General features: G+C 45.4%; 1 long non-coding RNA gene across 1 annotated transcript; it reads right to left on the reverse strand.

Annotated features, from left to right (window-relative positions):
* Positions 1-5,347: 5,347 nt before the first annotated feature.
* LOC130863744 (uncharacterized) lies at positions 5,348-15,909 on the reverse strand. The gene is made up of 3 exons (XR_009055749.1): positions 15,753-15,909; positions 8,739-8,843; positions 5,348-7,105 (listed from the first exon to the last, which is right to left on the reverse strand). It is a non-coding gene; the product is annotated as an uncharacterized LOC130863744 (long non-coding RNA).
* Between the last annotated feature and the right edge of the window lie 5,462 nt (positions 15,910-21,371).

Consider the following 21,371-nt stretch of genomic DNA (forward strand, 5'->3'; position numbering starts at 1 on the left):
AATTCAAGGAGTTGACTTTAACCACCAGTGTTACTCTAAATTTTATGGAAATACCCAATCCCTGGCTCTCATTTGATTCCAAATTACCTTCCTTCCCCAAAGAAAACTACTTTTATCTTCCAATTAAGCACTATATCTAAAAACAATTTTCATCTCTCTCCTAAAAGGCCTCCAGCCTCACATGGGCATTTCATAGGTCTTAATTACTAATGACAACACCGGACAGGAAAATGGCACCCAATATACGGCAGCAGGTTTCGTGACACTGAATTAAAATTTTCAGCACTCATGCAAATGCACCCATGGGATTATAGATCCAAGCTCGAAACCATCTAAATTACAGTAGCAAGGTCTTTGGCTGTGTAGCTCTGACATGGGGCACACTATCCCAGCGTACACTTCCCCAGGTAATGTCACACCAGCGCTTCAGTCTGAAAAGAAATCGGAAGGAAAAATAAAAGCAAAATCTTTCATCTGCTCTTTTCTCTTTCATCCCAGTCAGTTCCATCGTCAAGATGATCAGTCTGAGCTCAGGTCTCAGGGGCGGGAAAGCCAAGCAAACGCCACTCCTCCCTCCCCACGGGTCTCTTACAGAACACTACCGCTCAGAAGCAAGAAAGCCACCAGGAGGCCCCTCGTGCACTGTTATCTCCATGCCTTTTTCTTGCTATTCAGAGTCTTTGAAAACTTTTCCACACTAAGGGAATCTTCCTTTATGTCATAGCACCATTGCTGTGAATGTCACCGTGACCCATGTCATCTGTGTAAATCAGTCCGAGGGTCTTAGTCTGAGTCCTATCCCTTCTTGACTAACTAGGTATAGGCTTCCATGTGGACTCCCAAACTGTGGGGCTGCATGAGGTGTCACACACTCGGTAAAGACAGATTCCCATTCTTTGTAAATCTGTGTCAGTGGGAAACTGCTCAGGAGGCTGTACCAGCTAGAACCAAATACAGCACAGTTTACCACCTGGTCTCAGTCTCTCACCTGATCCCTTGGTCTCAGCTTCTCACCTGGTCTCCTGGTTTCGGCTTCTCACCTGGTCTCAGCCCCTAGGTCTCCTGGTCTCGACCTCCCAACCGGTCTCAGACACCCCAACCCCACTCTGAGGGGCCTTGAGCTTTGCTTTTAGATGTTGGAAATTGAGCTTCTGCATCCTATGTCATCAACATCATGGAGAGAGTCCATGTAAAACCGTGAATAAATTAACTTCAACTAAGCAAATGCTCACTTTGAAAGGACTGTGTTTAGACATCAACAAAATGTAAGAAAAACAAATGTGTCCCAAAATATCTCGGTCCTTTGGCAGCTGTATTATTTGGTTTGTGTAGAAGGATATGAGAATATGGATATTTTGAGAATCCAAATACGTAACACAAAGTAGAGAAAGAAGACACTTAGATATTCATCCCGACATCCATTGATGCTTTCCCTGACCAATTAACCCTTCGCAGAGGTGGTGGTCCATATTCGTTGTCCCGTGGACAGGATCTGGAATCACCCAAGAGACCATTCCACAGTTTGGGGCCCCAGGCTGAACAGAAAGGAAAAAGTGGACTGAGCACCAGCATCCGTCTCTCTCAGCTTCCTGACTGGAAGCCATGTAACCAGCTCTCTCATGTTCCTGTTGCCATGTTGGACTGTCTCCTAAACCGTGATCCAAAATAAATGCTTCCTTCTGTCAGCTACTTCTGCCAGGTGTTTGTCAGAGCAGGAAGAAAGTAACTCACCTAGTAGAGACTGTGTTCGATCCTGTATTCCTTCCCTCACAGCAGAAATCAGAGTTCTCAGAGTCTGGCCCACCCTCACCTTCCCCGGCAAGCCGCTGGCCAGGTTGTGATGTACTCCAGGTCCGTCTCTTAGAATGCAGAGGTAAGTGCTGTTTCTCCACATAGGGCAAGATTATGCCACCCAGGGAATATGATCTAGCCTAAAGCAGTTACACAGTTTGGGAGGTCCAAACCAAAATGGAGAAAGAAGGGGGTCATTCCAAAAATGATTTGGAATATACTCATGACAGCAGCAGAACCTGGGACCAAGCCACGACTGTTCTGAGCACAGCACCCTGAGTGAGCATTCGCACAGTCATGTGCTGTCTTGGAGGAGGGACAGCCCAGGAAGGAACTGAACCTCCAAAACCACACTGACTAAGAAGCTAAGGAGGGGATTTTCCGCAAAAGTCAGGGATTGATACAACTCTTAGCCTCTGCATGCCCTTTAGAGGAATGCCAGTTTGGGGCAGGGAAGACAGTAAGCACCGCTTGGTGCCAGGCCTTCTACTAGATGTAATATCCCTGTGTGCTAGTTACTTTCTCAGTGCTGTGATCAGACACTTCACTGGAAGCAATGAAGGGAGGAAGGGTTTGACTCTCAGTTTGCAGGTTGCAGTCCCTCATGAGGTCAGGCATGGCATCAGCAACTCTACAGTGACAGGGCCGTGCAACAAGATCACCAAGGCTAGCTTTTCAGTTTTTGCTTCTCGGAGATGCCTTAGGGAATGCCTCAAATTAAAGCACCTTATCACCTCAGGCTTCCTGTGCTAACAGCATTTTCATCCATATAAGACAAGGTAATGACTTAGTCATAGGCTGAGATTTACATGCCAGGAAGGAAGAGGTAGAAAATCACCTCAGATACCACAGGAAGCTCCTTCTTTCTGGACTGTGATATCTTCTATCGTGTTAGTAAAAGCCCAGCAGAAGACAGAGTTGCTGCTTCTTCAAGCTATCATGCTGAGAAGCTCTCTGACACAAGGGAATGCCCAGTACGTGTTGAAATGAAATAATCAACAGCCTGTCCTCCAATGATATGCCACCACTCTGGGCTGCTTCTCTCAGGGGCGTGTTCATAGTTCAGTCTCCACAGAAACTCTCAGGGACTGCTCCTGTAAAAGCTCACGTACGGCTGCAGAACAGAGGCTGAGGCAGGAGGATCAGTTCGAAAGAGAACAAAACAGCAAGCAAAAACAAGTCCACACGATACATTCATAGCCTGTGTCAACATCATTAGAGATGATATGCATTTATATCAGGGTAACTACATCATCGTACCCAAATACTTAATGTTTGGTAGGAGAAATGCTTGATTATATACTGAGACAAACTGCAATTGAAAACAAGAAACTGTTTCTGCTCTGCTGTACATCACGGTCACTCCCTTGGAAGTACACCTTGCTACATCTGACGGACTAGAATCGACATCTGACAAAATAATTAAGTCACCCCGTGAAGAGGAAGCCCAGAAGAGCACCAAAGGCCTTCTGGTTTATTATCTGCGGCCTTTTCCACCTGCCTCCTTTAACGGCTTTCACTCTGTCGGGCTACACCGAGGTTCATCTTCTCTTGCCCAGCTCCTTCTCCTCTCGTTTTTGTTTTTGTTTGTTTGTGGTTGTCCCCCACTCTGATCTCAAGGTTGGTCACTGTTTCCTCTTTATTCTTTCTGTCTCCACACAGACTGCTCCCTAGTTTCTCGTCGTATCATCAAGCCATTCACCACCTTAGCCCCAGATGTTTTTGTCTCTGCTTACTTCACACTGTGCATTTCCAGAGCAGTCTCTTCATAATTACCTCAAAGAATCTCAGAGGGATCTGCGAAGGAAGAGGACTGTATCTGAGAGAGGAGAAAGCACCTTATCCTCAGGTGTCCAACCTCAGGTGAAGCATCCCTCTGGCAGGGAGAAGTAGAGAGATCCGAGTACCAGGCAGGAGGGTGTACTGCTTCGTGAATGCTAGGTGAGCATTTTACCCACCAAACCACACTCCCATGCCCATTCTGGCAACTGCGAGCATACCACCTCTGATGCCAGAGAAACGATTCTTCGGCTGCAAGTAGCACCTAATAAAGCCTCCTTTCAGCTCGATATTAACACTTCGCATAGCATTAAAGGTCTTGAAACAACAGACTGGTAATTTCTCAGGTAGCAACTACTTTCTGTGTTTCAGCATGTGAAGCAGGCAAAAGATGTTTTGAGGGCAATAAAATCTCACAGAAACTGCCTAGAATTGATTGTGGTAGTTTTATGAGTCTCTGTGATTGGTGTGTGTGTGTGTGTGTGTGTGTGTGTGTGTGTGTGTAGATCCGTGTGCATGTTCATGGGTGTATACAGTGCAGATTGCAAACACTTGTGCGCACATGTGTGGAGAAGTCAGCTTTGGTTGAAGTCATCCTCAGAAGCCATCTATCTTGTCTTTGAGCTGCAGGGTCTCTCAGTGACCTGGAGCCTGCTGACTATGCTAGACGGGCTGACCCAGTGAGCTTCAGGGCTCCATGTTAATAGAAGCGCTCACTACCATAGCCAGGTCTTCCTATGGCTGTTGGAGACCAATCTCAGGGCAAGCACTTTACCCACTGTGCTGTCTCAGCTCTCATGTTTATGTTTTTATGTGAATTATTTATCTTAGACTTCAAGGATGTTTAAACTCAGTAGTCATACAATAACTTAGTTTTAGGATAAAAATATTCATGGACTCATCTTTATTAAAGAGAAATGAGCTCATGAATGTGTCTAGACCCTGGCTAGCCAAGGGTGCTCTAGCTGACCAATGTCCCCTCCCACTCTGCCTCCTGCTACTAAGAGACTCCATTCCACAAAGCTAACAGATCCATGTGTAGCACCGCCACAAACCCTGTCTGTCGCCTGTGTACGTACGTGCTGTTTTCCTGTCCCCTACAATTCCCATGTAAAACTTGGTAGAAAGCATTTCAAAGCTTCTTGAGCAAGCGTACTAACAATTTCCATCGCCTTCTCTGTGAACTCACTAGTCTATTAAAACTCTATTGAAGAAGGCCAGGTGGTCATCAAGGCAAGCCCCACCAAGCAGCACTTCCCAGGATGTATTAAGTCTGAAGGGAGCATGGATCACAGTTCTCTGTGTGTTCACCCCACACTGCTCTGTCCTGCTGTAGCAGAATGCTGAACACTGGGTAATTTACAGAGAAAGTAAATTTGTTTCAGCACAGTTTAGGAGTCTGTAACATCCAAGATCAAGTTGCTTCCTTCTTGCTGGGTCCCATCACGGGGAAAGGCCAGGACACAAGAAGAGAGGTGAGGACGCTTCCCTTTCTAAGGAACCCATTTGATGATGTCATTACCCATTGGTGAGAACCCTGTTCCCACTGCCCTTAATGATCCTTAATCTCAGCCCTGTGACAATGGCCATTACATTTCAACAAACATTTGGAAAAGACAATGCCCAAACCGTAGCAGAACTCTGTGCCCACCATCACTTAGGACTTACTGTGAGGCCACACACGACTTGTCTGCAACTCAGGCAGAGTGGGTAGTTTACAGACTCCTCTCCATCACTGGCTTCTTACAGTTCCTGGATCTGTGTAAACTGTGTCTGAATGTGCAGTGTAGCCCCTTTGTGTTCATTTAGCTCTGTGTTTATTAAGAATGTAGATTTCCATGTGTGTGGGAGAAATCGGAAGCTTAGCCTGGTGCTAAAGCGACAGTTTCTACAGCAAACAAGGCTTAGAGTCGTCTACATGCTGCTGGCCCTGACAATCACTGAATATACATCAGATTCAGAGTGGTATTCACAGCGCTTTCTTGCTTACATATCGACCTATCTTGCTGTGACTGAGTTACTTTATCTTGCTAAATACGAATCAGTGACACCAGTTACTTTCCAGCCATGTTGTTGACCTGTGAGACGAGCAAGGTGTAAGCTTAAAAAGAGTGATGTGTTCTTTTCAGTGCACAGATATCCATTCCCACGTGCAGCCCTTGTCAATCAATCACATTGATCTTCTCTAGCCACTCCCACAGTATTGGGTCTACGCCTCCTCCATGCAAATCATACTCTCTGGCTCCTGAGATGAGGCTTTAATGGAGAAGGCGTCCTGTATTACAAAGCACTATTTGCCTAGAAAGGAGACTGCCATCTTGCTCATTCATTTTGCATTAGCGCACTGTGGCACTGTGCCTCTATTGATGTTATCTCCTTGCTTTCGAATGCTACTTACTGCGACGGCAAAAATACCCAGACTGTTCTGTCGTTCAAAAGAGTAAAGGGCTTCTTGAGTGATGCAAGGAAAGGAAACCTTTCCTGATCGCCTTCCCAGGCTACGCTGAGTCTCAGTGTGCATTTGTGTGCAAACAGCCCTGTGTAGCCTGTGTCCGTGCGGCAGCCACCTTGAAGTCTTTATATGGCAGAACTATTGAAGTCATCCAGCTTCTGAAGAACAGTGGTTTTATGGCATGTAATCAAAAGCCAACTGGTGTTGTTATGAAGACGTTATTCCGAGATCACACAGAATAGATGAGGGCTATGTGAACAGTTGATCCAGCTGCACAACTGTCACCACCAGGGTTGGCTGCATACACCAATGCCAACATGCCAGGAAACAGGTCTGCCACAGAAATGCTCCACTATTGGAAAACAGGTTTCAGATACCAATCCATGGCAGATTTATGGAACGAGCCAGGCAAGTGCCAAGAGACGGACTTTGTATCTATGATAGACATTGGCTTGATCAGAACCTTCATCATGGATGTCCTGTGCCCATGAGAAGACACCCCACCACTTCAGTCTTCTTCATCTATAAAAATGAGGCCAGCTCATTGAGTTGTGTGTGTCACATGTGATGGTACACGCCAAGGGTGCATGTCTCATCGGATGACAGGCAGCACATAGTGAACCCCTCCCATCAGGGCTGTTCTCAGAGCACTACCGCTGGGCTTCATAGTCTTAGTTCTGCAGACAACTGGGTTGATGGTATCCGAGGACATCTCGGGTGTCAGAGTCTGGAACCAAAGTAGGAGGTGATTATACTTCACAGGAGAGTTCAGGGAGGCATACGAATGAGAGAGCCAGACGGTGGAGAGGAGGGCTGTGAAATGCTGTCTTTTGTATATGGCATTGCCATCGCAGCCATGAGCTCACAGCTCCTATAGTCGCCTGCACATGATCTATACCGGACCAAGCCAGCAATCCTGGGATGGTTGAAGTCACCGATCTCTGGGCCTCACCGCAGATAGGCAGTGAATATTTGCTAATGAAAGGAAGGACAATCCTTCTTTCTTGAGATGTGTCCACTGCAAGGCTTGCTATGCTTTCAATGATCACACACCCATGCGCGTATGAGCAGTCTTCACAGTCCCTAGTGGTTTTAAACAAACAAATAAATGAACAAACAACAACAAAGACACGGAGCTGTGGAGGGGCAGATATGGTTATATTTCATTACGTACAGGTATGATATTCTCAAAAAATAAAGCTGTTTAAAATACTTTTCAGAGAAGCTCTGCATACAGAAAATACAGTGTGGAATAATTCACGCACACAATAGGAGGTGAACCTATACCTCAGAAATCTCAGGCACAATCAAGAGAAGCCGGTGGGCTTATCTGTTGGGGTGTTTTCTTAACTTGCTAACTGACATAGGAGGGTCTAGCCCACTATGGGCAGCACCATGCTTAGGCAGGTGGACCTGGGCTATATAAAGAAAGGGTGCTAAGCACGAGCCTTGGAGCAAGTAAGCAGTGGTTCTCTAAGGTTTGTCCTTCAAGTTCCCATCCTGCTAGAGTAGCCCGTGGTTTGGCTTCCCTTCGTGATGGACTGTAACCTGTATCCCGAGAAAATGCTTCCCTCCCCAAGTTTCTCTTCTTCAGGGTGTGTGTGCTCATCACAGCAGCTGTCCAGCCGCTGGAACACACACAGAGAGACTGGTTCCATTCTTAATCCACACTTCGGGTAGCACAGCGGCTCAAGGATTATGATAAAGTTGCAGGTGTTGAGGAGATTTCATTCACCTGACTTTTCATGACTGCACTATTACTTGAAATAATTACTCCTAGCTGATGTGGCTCACTTATGGAACCACCTACAGAACACTGGCTTTTGAGAATGGAGTTTTAAATGTAGATTTATCATATGGCTTATTCTGTCTTTATAACAGAAATTGTACTGTAAAGCAATGGTCTTTAAAATCTCTTCTGATCACTCCGCATCTCTGGTTAGCAGTAGCCCCATCACCTTGTCAGACGGAACCTCAGTCTATTTCTTTCTTTTCCTTTCTCTCTCTCTCTCTCTCTCTCTCTCTCTCTCTCTCTCTCTCCCTCTCTCCCCCCCTTCTTCTCCTCCTCCTCCTCCTTCTCTCTCTCATTCTTTATGACAGGACACCCCAGGCACCACGGGCTGTCCTTGAACTCTTTTGGTAGTGAGGAAGATGATGGTGAACTTCTGATTTACCTGAGTATGTGCCACCGTGTCTGGTTTATGTGGTACTGGGGATTGAATCCTGGGATTCAGGCAAGCTGTGTAGACACTTTACCAGCTAAGCTACATCCTCAGCCCCATTGTTTCCTTTCTGTATATGAAATATATGCACATGTGCACACACACCGATAAACAGAGTGGAACTGACTATAGGATGTAGCCCATGTTTTCCCATATTTGTGCATGACTAATAACGATTCACGCGGTGACCTGAAAAGAAATTTCTAGAGAAATACCCATTACCATGCAGTTATCAAATCCAAGGTAGAAGTCTTGCCAGCGTGCAGTCATAGCCAAAGTGTTAGCCTAACATATTCTTCAAAAACGAAAGCAACTTCCAAGCTAACATCAGATTTGAAGTCAGTCTTTCTCTATATTTAACCCCTGGCCTGCCAAGTTTCTTGGGTCAGAGACCAACTGAAAATAAAATTGGTGAGCACAGCCCTATGCACTATGAATGTTACATGAAGTTGGTTGCCCTCCACGCAGACAGTGAAGGGTGTGGGATAACTCACCCCACGGTGAACTGAAGATTCCAGTTCTCTGGGTGCAGCTTCTTTGAGGCTTCTTTCCCATCCAGCACAGATTCTCTTCTGTTCAGTGGAACTCATTCTCCTGCTCTGGGTTTTACAGGAGAGCCTTGTCGTGATCTCAAAGCTCATCAAGCACTTGAAATACACTTGGTAAGCCTAACTTTTGCATAAGAATCCCTCAGTGAGTGCAGATTTGTGGATGACAGTAACGACAAATACCTCAACTATCCCATAATGGTTGTGCATACAAAGGAAAATTGTGACAATCATTAGTATTTCTACTAAAACACTATGAAGTGCAAAGCCTGTCGTTAAAATCTTCAAATGTCCTACAAGGACACACCTTACTAACTTGTGGTCGATTATACTGTGCAGACAAAGTTATAACCATCACAAAACAATTCAAAACATACAGAAGCATACAAAAATAAATTTAAACCCTTGCCTAAATGAACTCACTGATAACATTTTATCATATGATTCTGGAGTTTTCTGTGTAGTTGGCCTCTTTAGATCATGTTTTTTAGCACAATTAGTAATATTTCAGTGGTCTTCCAGGTTATGTGTATGTATATACATGTGTGTGTGTGTGTGTGTGTGCATGTGTGTGTGCGTGTGTGTATGTGTGTGTGTGTGAAGTTCATACTGCATGTGCCTGTGCAGATGTACATGTCTGTAGAGGTTGGAGGTTAATCTCAGGTGTCATTCTTCAGGGTCATCCACCTTGTCTTTTGAGTCAGGGGACCTTGAGCTCACATAATAGGCTACTCTGTCTTGCCAGCAAGTCCCAGGGATCTGCCTGTCTCTTACTCCCCAGAGCTTGGATTACCAGCAAGCTTGGATTACCATGCTGGGCCTTTTACAGGCTTGTAGCAAGCATGTAACAGGTGATAGACTGAACTGTCTCTACTGCCCCATTAAAGAGTTTTGTAAGACATCATTTCTCATGGGTGCATCAGTACCTATATAGGTCATAACTTCTTTATCAATTCTGGATTATAGGTCATTTACTTCATTCTTTATACTGAAATAAATATGAATCAATTGCCCAAATCTCTGGGAATGAAGCTAAATTCATCAAAAAGGAATTATTTAGTCAAAATGTATAAGCCCAGTAGGGCTCAGAGAGTACACATTATGAAACGGTTCTATAGAAAGCAATTTAAATTCATCAGCAGATGAGAAAAACACTATTTTCCCAGGGATCTGACATTATTCTGTGAAAAGTTTGCTTCCCCTTTAGAAAGAGAATATAATCTATTTTGAGAATTCTGACAGATGAAAAATATCTTGGCTTAATTTGCATTTCTTTGAATCCTGATAAACTGACATTTTCCCCCCAGTTTCCTGGATGTTTACAGTCTATGCTTTGGAAGGGAGCTCTCCGTTGTATATTGCCTTGGACTCCTCCCCTCCCATGTCTGGCTCTCCTTCTAACTTCCATTTGTATATTTTTTATATTAAGGATATCAGCCTTTCGTTCTCACACATGGGTCATAAATAATTTTGCTTGCTTTCTCTTCTTTTATCCACTGAATTTTTTAATGGTCAAATCTATCTGATTTTTACAAAGCAATCATTTGAATTCAAGTTTCTGACATTTATTTTCTTTTAATATTTAATTTTTTATTATTTTTAGAATTTGTTTTTTGTTTTGTTTATTTTCTGGTGTGTGTGTGTGTGTGTGTGAGAGAGAGAGAGAGAGAGAGAGAGAGAGAGAGAGAGAGAGAGAATGTGCCAATGAAATTAAGAAACATCAGATTCCCATAGCGCTAAAGTTAAGACAGTTGTGAGCCGCCTGCTACAGGCAATAAGAAGAGCAACATGAACTCTTAGCCACTGGTCCATCTCTCTAGTCCCTATTTTCTCTCCTTACAGGACTCCCATGTGCTTTTTCCAGCCTTGCGCAGGTATAGGGGAGCTGTAAGGAGAAACCTGCTCTTAAAGATTGAGCTAACTCGCAATCAAACATAAACAAACAAAACATGCACAAATTGAAACTTAATTAGCTAAAGAAGAATGGGAAGAATAACAATAAAGAGACCAGGTAAGCTCAGTCAACACATCTTAATTTCTTGCTATAAAATCATTTCTATAATTTTTATTTTTTAGTATCCAAAGAATTCATGGTGAGCACCATTCTCCAAACCTGGCAGTTCCTGAATGTCTCCAGCCATTCCCATGTTAGTCCCCACGAGCTCCTCATAAGAGCCCCAAGTCAAGAGAAGCAAGTTGATACCCCCCAGAAACAAAAGAGCCCAGCAAACCTCACCACAGCTCATATCTGGGCTAGTGGGAGGTCTTTCTCCTTAGGAGGCCCCCAGCAACAGGACTCCAGCCTCCATAGACTGCCCATCCTCGGTGACAGGGTGAGCAAGAGCCAGTTAAACTTTCTTAAATATTCTGGGCCAAAGTGACTTCTGCTCGCTTCTCTTTAGTAAAACCAGACCACATGGCTAAGCCAAAGTTTTGCAGAGGACACATAGTGGAGCCTTGTGGAAGGAGATTGAGCAAATGTTCCAGATGGCCATTCCTGTCAGTTACCCTTAGTGACTGCAAGAGCTTCCTCGGCGTTTATAACATGGCTGGAACAGTCTCTCTTTTGGGAAAGAGCCTTCATTCCAAATTTCCCTTCAGAGTTACCTCTGGTATGTTTAGAAGGTCTCCAGACAGCAGAATTAGCCATCTCTCAGAATCACACGTCTTTTGTTTAGAGTTTCGAATCCAAATTTCCCAAGTTGGTGTTACACTTAGAAAATAAAAACAGTTCATTCTTGTCTGTGCCAACTGCTGCATTGCACTGCAGCTTAGGAGCTCACAGCTTCGCCCTGGACATCTCAGCTAGGGGAGTCAGTAAGCTAATGGGAACTCCTCAGACATAGCCAGAAAACCAAGTCTGTGTGTTAACCCTATTAACAGCCCACAAGTCAAGTGTTCCTCGGACACATTTAGAAACACCATTTTCTTCTAATTGGCATTTATTTTGTTTTCCGGGACATGAAGTTCTATATTTTTCATCCAAAACAGCCCCCATTGTCCTGTTCCACACAGTGAACATATTTTATCTCACTTAGCTGTTTGGCGTATTGTTTTTATCAGATGCTGTTCCTAAAAGTCTATACAAGGGATTGTCTCTGAGGTCTATTCACGCTTTGATTGCTCTTTCAGCTCCAGCACGGGCAGTGGGTTGCTTACTTCCCTGTCACGGGGAGTCCTTTGCCATTTTGTTTTATTTCCTTCCCACACTGAACAAAACTAGAATAGTAACTAATGCAGAGAATTATGATAAACACCAGAGAGGCACAGACGGGAGGTAAATCTGCAACCACGGGACTTAAATCCTGGTATTTATATTGGTTAACTACAAAACTAATTGCACACATTGGCAATTTGGATTTTTAGATATTCTATGAAGTATGGAGCCATAGAACTGAGCTGATAGAACATCCTTAGGAGTTCCTTAAATATAGTGTATGGAATTGATATTTAAATGACAAGAAAGAAATAGCAGAGGAAACGGAAAAAAATTCAAGCATAAGGAAGAGTGGATGCCTTGTTGCACAAACTATAAGCAAGTGAGAGACTGTGGCTGGGGTGCCCAGGAAAGGAACACTTAGGAAGAGAGCCTCGGGTGCCGGCATTCGGAGTGAGGAGCCCTGTGGACCACAGGGAAGAGTCTAGTTTTATTTAAATATAAGGAGAAACTGTGGGAGAGTTTTCAGATAGTAATGTCACAATTGCAGACATACCCCTTCTGATTCCATTTATTAAATCATGGAAATGTGGCTACCATGGACGAGAATTGGAAACTGAGCAACCGAAGAAATGCCAGCTGCCTGGCTTGCCAAAGAGATGACACGGTGGTGTCTTGGAGAATATGCAAGATGTTTCCAAGGGAAAGCAGTTACTTGTAATAATTTGTAGGATTTTCCCTGATCACCTCAGAACCCCAAATTCATGGTGATCTGGATGAGAAATGTACCAGCTACAGGTAGATATGTGGGCTATCTGCTTTCCATGATCTGTGTTGCATCTAACTGGGAATCATTTCCTTTGTCCCTTGTTGACACACTCTTTGGAAGGCTGACTGTTGAGGGTCCTTTCTTATCATGACTATGTATTGTACCCTTTTGTAGTGTGTTTTTATCTGGCTGCCATGATACCTGGTGTGAAAAGAAACCTCTGCCCTTGGTAATTATACAGTAATACACACCTTTATAGTCACATCCAGTACTAAAACTGTTTCCTAGGAAATTCTCTGGGCTTTCTGTTTTGTTTGGTTCTTTGAGACACGGTCTCTTGTACCTTAGAACTGGGCTTGAACTTACTATGTGGATAAGATAACCTGGAGCTTCTGATCCTCCTGCCTTTATTTCTCCAGTGCTGCTATTACAGGCAGGCGCTGCCATGAGAACTTTAAGAGGTGCTGGGGTCTAACCCAGGGTTTCATGTAGACAAGACAAGCACTCTGCCAATGGAGCTGCAGCCCGATTTCCTACAATTACTCTTCACTTGGCCTTTCCCTCCCAGAGGCTTTGCTTCCCTCCAAGCCCAGAACCTCCTCTACCAATGTTGGCAAGAAGCTCAACACGTGATTACAAATGTCTTACCGTATTCCCAGCTCTATGACCACCAAGACACTGTCTTTTCCAAGGAACATTCCATGGCGCTCTAACTCGGGGTTACACAAATAAAGCATTACCAGACCAAACTCACGGGGGAAAACACCAACTTGAATAATGTGGGACTGGACTGTTTATTTATTGTTTGTTTGCTTTTGACATAGAATCTTAGCATGGTCTAGGCCGGGCTGGAACTCATAATTCTGCAGACCCAGCCTCCTGAGGACTCAGATTACAGACCTGTGTCTCCAAACCCAGCTCAACACAGACTGCTTTATTGTATCTGCTTTCTCTACCTCTCAATGTGTTCATCTTTCTGCCTAGACGATGGCCCCCAAACAGCCTTTCCAATACCAACACAAACACATAGACTCTACTCCTCTCTCTCTTTCCCATATCTACTGGACCTCATAGTCGGACAAATTTGGAAAATGACAGAATCCGGCTGCCACTATTACCTTTTTGGTTCTGATAACCATAATGCTAATGAGAGTTCTTCCTGTCTTACTTAGCTACACATTCCCCAGAGAGCAGCCTTCTGGCCCTGCTAGCACAAGAGATTTGTCCTCTCCCAGGATAAATCCTATCCTTGAGCCTCTCCTGAGCTCACCCCAAAGGTGAGATGAGGCAGCTCTCAGTGCTCTGAGTTCTGTAGTTCTTTTCTACATAGACACTGTGTTAAAATAACAGTAGCCCTGGCTTCAGACTTGAATGTGTGATTTAGGGAGGACCTCATTCCTTCCCCCAGACATTTTCTGGGAATCGTACAAGACTTGACCTTGTCTATAGTAAAGAGGTCCTACCTTCCTATACCCCATGATTTAGGTGCCCCCAGGAGCCACCCTGTGGCCTCATTAAGTTAATAGCCACCCTCTGAAGATAGCCACTTCAAGATCTACTAGGAACCCATACTTGACTATCACAAAGGCAGCAGGGCCATTCTCCCTCAGAGAAGTCTGGACCCGGGTTCTCCGAGCACCTTTCTCTTAACTCTCACTTTAAATCTATATTTTCATATCTTTAATAAGCCCAGCTCTGCTTCATATGGGCTCTTCCTGAAAGCACTTTTTGTGTCAAAGCCAAAGACCCAGTCTTACCTGAGTTGAGGTTCCTCAAAGATTAAAGTCCCCAACGGTTGCTGGTGACAGTGGAGCTGTGCTTCCCTGCCTGCTGCTGCTGCTACAGCTGCTAGCCAACCATGTCTGTCCTCTGTGTCACCATGCATGTATGTACGACCTCAGACATTACTCAGAAGGCATCTAGAAATCTCCAGCAAACAACAGGATTCACAGAGAACCAAGACACTGCCTCAGCTTTCCCTGGTGGTCTGCATCTGTGGCCTCCTCCAGCTTCCAGGTGGCCTTCTTCAGCTGCAGGGCTAGGCTAGTGAACACGCCACTGATAAATATACCCCCCCCCAGTGATGGCATGATTCTAGTGACGTCCTTGAGTATATTTGGTAATTTCCCTAAAATTTAGTCTTCTCTTTTATAATTAAGCAAAAAACCACAGTTTTATCCTTTTCCTAACAAGTTCTTTTTCCAGAATTTTCCTTTTTAAAAAAATTGAAAATAGATTTTTTCCATGCAATATATTCTGATTATGGTCTTCCCTTCCCCCTAATAGTTTTTAAAGATCTCATGTGAAAGCCTACAGTTCACAGGTCAAGGTACAGCCCAGGTCGGATGATTTTGTCTGAGAGAACTCCACATCCTTCCATTCTCCTACTTCCCGCTAAGGAACCTCATGGGTGGGTGGTGGGCCCAGAACCGTAACCTGTAACCACACAAGAGCTTGCTTGGCAGGCTTTGCCCATCTGGCGTGACATTCTCAGAGTAACCCAGTCTCCCTTCCCCAGCAGCGTCTCCATGGTGCACAGGCCTGTCCTTTCTGAATTCAGATGGCTTCACCCACAGCAAGCCACAAAATACAGATCTGTCCGTACGCTATACCAGTAACCAAAGATGTTGCTTGAACAACAACAAAAAGATTTTTTTAAATTTCTACTCATTAAATTACAATATTTGAAATGTCTCAAACAAATGTGTTGGAATAGCTCCATGCCAAACGCTCCCACACAAACACGGGCTATTCAGCCTGAAAGAGCAAGGCGCCAACAGCCATTGAGCCGTGATGCAAGCCACATGGTGCCCCAGAACGCCATGTGCTGCCGATTCCACCGAAATTAGCTTGGAAGAGTCCCTCCCCTCCATGGGCCCCTCCCCCTTTCCTCCCCTCCTTCTGGTTCCGAACACAGCACAAGACGCTTGGCTACAGGCCAACACACAATGGTTACAATCAAAGGTTCATTTAACCCCTAGAGAGAACTGTCACATTTTCCAAAGCACAACCTATCAAGAAAGACTCCACTTACCTCTTTGAATAAAGACCCCTCCAATTCCCAGGCGAGATCAGCTCCAGTTTGGTTTGGGAAGGATTGCTTGCCCTTCCTGGAACCTGAGGTGCTTAGGCTGCAGTCTTGGGCTGAACACTGGGGCAGAGCCAAGTCCCCATGTGATGCTAAGGAGACCTTCTCACCTGCAAGACAGGTTGGGGTTGTATATTGGCAGACTGCTGGGGAGGGGCAGAGGTGAACCTGTGAGAACAATTTATTTAGGACTCTATTTAACTAGTCCAGGATCCCCAGATTCTATGAGGTGGAAGAAAGAAAAGAGGGTGTCTGCCAGAAACCAAAGTCCCCAGACGCTATCATCTTGTCAAGCATCAAGGATATACACAACATTTCATGTTAGCATACAGAGTATATTTCAACTACCAAAGAAGTCAATAAAATGACAAGTGTTCAGGTGTGTGGAGGGGTTCATATATTCCAGGGTAGACTCGAACTTGCCATCTTGGTACCTGTGCTGGTAGTTTCATGTCAGCTTGTCAGAAGCTAGACTGATGTGAAAGATGGAAATGCCTCTCCTGCAGGCATTTTCCCAATTAGTGACTGACGGGGGAGGGCCCAGGCCATGGTTTGTGGGGCCATCCCTGGGTTGGTGGTTCCAGGTTCTACAACAAAAGCAGTCTGAGCAATCCATGAGGAAAAAGCTGGTAAGCGGCCCTCCTCCACCACCTCTGCATCAGTTCCTGCCTCCAGGTTCCTGATCTGTTTGAAGGCCTCTCTGACTTCACTGGTGGGTGGCAATAAGGAAGCTGAATAAACTCTTTCCTCCCTAAATTGCTTAGTGGTCATGGTGTTTCATCATCGCCAACAGTAACCCAAATTAAGACAGCAGCCGAGGATGACCTTGAACTCATGTCTTCCTAACTTCACATCCAGGGCGCTGGGAATATAGGCATATACCAGCACCCCCAGTTGCTTATGGGGTGCTGTGGCTCATGCCCAGGGCCTTGTACATGATAAGCAAGCTGAACTCCATCACCAGTTCAAAGTCTGACTTTTTTGGAGTTTTCCTTTACTATTTTGTTTTGGTTTGTTGAGGGCAGGCTCTCACTACATAGCTCATCCAAATGGCTTACATTTGGAAATAAAACACTGGAACAGAGCCTTAATTTGAACTCATGGCCATAGTCCACAGTTTCCCTCATAAGAGTCCTGTGAGAGATCTCCACGGAAACAGATGAATATGCTATCTGAGCACAACCAAAGCGCTCCCTCGAATGCCGCATCACAGCTAGCATTGGGGGCATTTGGGCCTCATAAGGATGACTGCCTGACTCCTGCCCTGGTGACTGTCCTAGGTTAGAAAACCTGTCACCACCAGTGGGCACCCTCTTCAGAGCCCCTCTCTGGAGCATGAGTACATTTGTGCTCAACTCGAACCTGGATGTCTCTCAGCCCCTTGGCCTCGGGTAAGGGTCTGGACCGCGCCTGGACTCTGAGACTCACCGGAAGCTGCTCTGCTCTTGCAAAAAGGAACCTAAGATATAAAGCCAGAGCCAAGAAAACACATATGGTCTCATTTCCTGTAGGAAAGAATGAGAGGAAAAGGGTTGAAAGGGGGCTTGGTTTATTTTTAGAAAAATAAAAAGGGGGGTATCAAACAGAGTAGTAGCTTTGCTAAATTATTTGTGTAAGACATTTTAAAAAGACAGGTATGGTGTGTTCCCTGGAACCAGATCCCTTTTTTAAAAAATAGCTCAAAAAGGAAATGTGTGTCAACCTGTCATCTCCTTGACACAGGAAGCAATGGCCACTTCCCATCCCCCATAGTGTCCCAGGAAGGACTCAGGATAGGGTTGGCCATTTCCTCACTCCTGCCAAGTGCACCAGTCAAGTCAGATTGGGCTCAGGACAGAGGCCTGCAGAAGGCCAGTGCTTTTTCCACTGCTTGCAATACCTCCTTCTGATCCAGGCAGGAACGTGTATAGCTGGGCAAAGGACCTTTCTGATCCCTCCATGCAAAACAGCGGGAAACACAGGAGCGGGGAGCCTACAGGTTCCTCGTGTACAGATGGACCCGGCTACAGCTGTGCTGCTTTTGGAAACTCTCAGCAGTGGATGGGCTGGGCTGGGCTAGTTTTTGGTTTGTTTTGTTTTTCTTGTTATTTCTTCCTAAACAACTCTACGTGACAGTCATCTACACACTGGAAATCATCCAGAGACAATTTAAAGCCTTCAGAAGGGGCTGTGACTTAGCCTTAGCGCCTAGACTACTTGCCTGTTGAACAGGAAGCCTGAAGCCCAATACCCAGCACGGCATAAACAGGGCGGTGTTCACACCCGTAATCCCAGCACCTGGGGAAAGGGCCAGAGAGAGGAGGCAGGAGGATCAGATTCAAGGCAGTTCTTGACTACTTAATAAGTGTGAGGCCAGCCTGGGACGTATGAGACCTTAGGAAAAGGAGGAGGAAGAGGAAGAAAAAGAGGAGGAGAAGGAACAGGGGGAGAGGAAAAGGGGGAGAAAGATGAAGGGGAAAGAGGAAATAAAAGGGGCAAATGAGGCGGTTTAGTAGGTACAGGTGTTTGCTACCAAACTCAGCAACCTGAATTTGATTCCCAGAACCCATGAGGTAGAAGAAAACAACCACTCCCTCCACATTGTCGTGATCTTTCAACCTCATCTTCCAACCTCCCACATACACATGCTAACACACATTTACACACACTTACACCCACACGGGGGGGGGGATGAATGTTAAATACTTTTTAATCTTCAGTATTTAAAACAAAAATAAAAATAAAAAATTGAATGATGTACGCAGAAGGTTGTCCACACATCCCAAGCCATTTGAATATAAAGCCTTGTACATTCTCGGGTTTTCCTGCTCCTACAGTCCTGACCCCAAAACCGAGGGGAAACTGAACCTAGGAAGTTGAGAGAAAGAGAGAAACCAATAATTGTCCCGTGCCCAGAGTGTCCTCACGGTTGCTGGGAATCAAAGCCTCCATAAGACTATGAGACTGTCAGACTTGTTTTTGAGAGGGAACTCTTCAGTGCTAAGAATTAGGACGCCTTCGAAGCTGGGAAGTGATATGCCACCCAGAGGAGGACTTCACTGCTTCAAGAGAGAAGCAGGGATGGTCTCACCGCTTCCAAGCATTGTCCTGTGGAGCTAATATGGCTGTCACATAGCCTGGCTTCACTCACATCCAAAGCCGAAGGAGAGACTATGGCACCTGAGAATGCTGCTGTCTGGCCAAAATGTATCTGACCTCCTTAACAATCGGTGTTTTTAAAGTGTGTGTGTGTGTGTGCATGTGTGCACACGTGCATATATCTGTGGTGTGTATGTGTGCATAAGTGTATACATGAATGTATGGGATGTGTGTGTATATGTGTATTGCATAGATGTGTGTGCACATGTGTATGCATGTGCATAGATCTGTGCTGTGTATGTGTATGCATGAATGTATGTGATGTGTGTGTAGTGTGTGTATATGTGTTGTTGCATAGATGTGTACTGTGGGGTATGTGTGTGTGTACATGTGCTTTCGAGCGAGTGGAGGCCAAGAGTGGACATCAGATGCCTTTCCTCTGTCACTCCCCACCTTATCTTTTGAGCCTGGGTCTCACTACACCCGGTCCTTGCTGACTGGCTGGACTAACTGACCCACAAGCTCCATGTATCGCTGTCTCAATAGCCTCCTTCTAAAGTGTGACTTACAGAGACATGCAATCGTGTACAGCCTCTCTGTGCATCCTGGGTTTCCAGACTCGGGTCTTCATAATCGCCCAGCCGGCACTTTCCTGACTCAGCCATCTTCCCAGCCACTCAGAACTGTTTCTGTTCACTTTAGGACACAGCCAGCATCCCTTACAAACAGATGGGAACTGAAGTTTCAGGATTTAATCATGGCAGGAATAGAAACACAGTTGTGGGACTTATGGCAAGGCTTCCTCAACGCTGAGGGGGTCATAAGAAAACACTTCTGTGTGCACCGCCGTTCTAGCTTTTGGAAAGCAGGGTGATAGCTGGGACAGCTGTCACCTCAGGGTCTGAAAGGGAAGCCAAGCTCTAAATATTCTTAAAAATAAGCAAGGCGAGTGCTAGAACCTTCTTGACACCAGTGGAAAGGCTTGTCGCCCTAAGGCTAATGTGTCCTTCCACACTGTATTAGCCGAGGGAATAAACACCAGGAGTTAAGTCAGCGTTGTTTTGAGTTTTCTCTCACAGGCGGCCAAGCCCGGTTGTAATCGATAGGAATGTTCTTCTTATACGGCCATTGTGAGGATAATATGATTTATTAATGTGCTTGGCACAGAGCAGGCTCTGAGAAGGTAAGGTCCTAGCTTACATAATGGCATCTAATTCTTGTGCCCAGAGTCCGTTGACTTCTGCGGACCCTTCCTCTCTTGTTTTCCTTGTAGTGTAAACCCACAACAACCCCCTCCTCTGCCTCCCAGTTGTAGAGTTTTCTGGTATCTCAGCAGTTAATCTCTGCACATAAATTTTTCCTTCTTCCTCCACTCTCCCGCTTCCCACCTGAAAGCCTAGGTCCCTGTTGATTTACTGGGAGTGCCAGGCCCCCGGTCTTCCTCAGATATATCATAATCATTTCCAGGTTTTCCAAAAATTAGCTCAAATAGTCACTCAGCGTATTTATCGTCCAGATACTCACTATGTGTTGCTCCTCGTAGCTATCACCTGTTCAGAGCCGGAAGCTCTCCTCATATGCAGTTCACAAGCCCTTGATGGACACACCTGACAGATTCTCAGTTCCCCACCAGGAAGCCTTCTTCTCAAGTTGGGGATAAGGACCCAAACTGTCTTGTGTGATGCAGAGGAAAGACACTGTCCTCCCAGATTCTGCACCACCTCATCTTTAAGGATGGGAATCCAGGGCCATACCCAGGGTGGGGACTCATTCCTGAGTTCCTGAACTTAAAGCAGTTCACCCAGTGTGAGGGTTAATCTTCTTTGTCAACAAAGATTAGATTCAGATTTAGAACTTGGCACGAGGTAGAGCCATCAGAGGGGAAGGAGCCTCAGTTGAGGAAATACCTCGATGAGATCCAGCTGTAAGGTGTTTTCTCATTTAGTGACTATTGAGCAGGGTCCAGCCTATGGTGGGTGGTGCCGTCCTGGGACAGGTGGTCTTGGGCTCTATAAGAAAGTAGGTTGAGCAAGTCAGGGGAAGCAAGCCAGGAAGCAGCTCCCCTCCACGACCTCTGCATCAGCTCCTTCCTCCAGGTTCCAGCTCTGCTTGAGTTCCAGCCCTGACTTCCTTCAGTGATGAACAGCAATGCTGAAGTATGAACCTAATAAACCCTTCCTCCCCAACTTGCTTTTAGGTCATAATATTTTGTCATAGAAATAGAAACCCTAAATCAACCTAGTAGACAAAACTCTGGCTACATCCATGAGAACCTTTCTAGAGAGATTTGATCAAGGTAGGAAGATCTCATCTGAATATGAGCACCATCCTACCATGGGCTCAAGACCTAGGCTGCATGTGAAGAACCCAGCAAGCTGAACCCCTGCATTCATTTCGCTCTGCTTCCTGACTGTGGATGCCGTGTGAGCAGCTGCCCCAGACTCTGCTGCCAAGCTTTGGCCACCACGATGGACTATATTGGCAAAC

Source organism: Chionomys nivalis, chromosome 21 (assembly GCF_950005125.1).
Source record: "Chionomys nivalis chromosome 21, mChiNiv1.1, whole genome shotgun sequence".
Taxonomy (NCBI): domain Eukaryota; kingdom Metazoa; phylum Chordata; class Mammalia; order Rodentia; family Cricetidae; genus Chionomys; species Chionomys nivalis.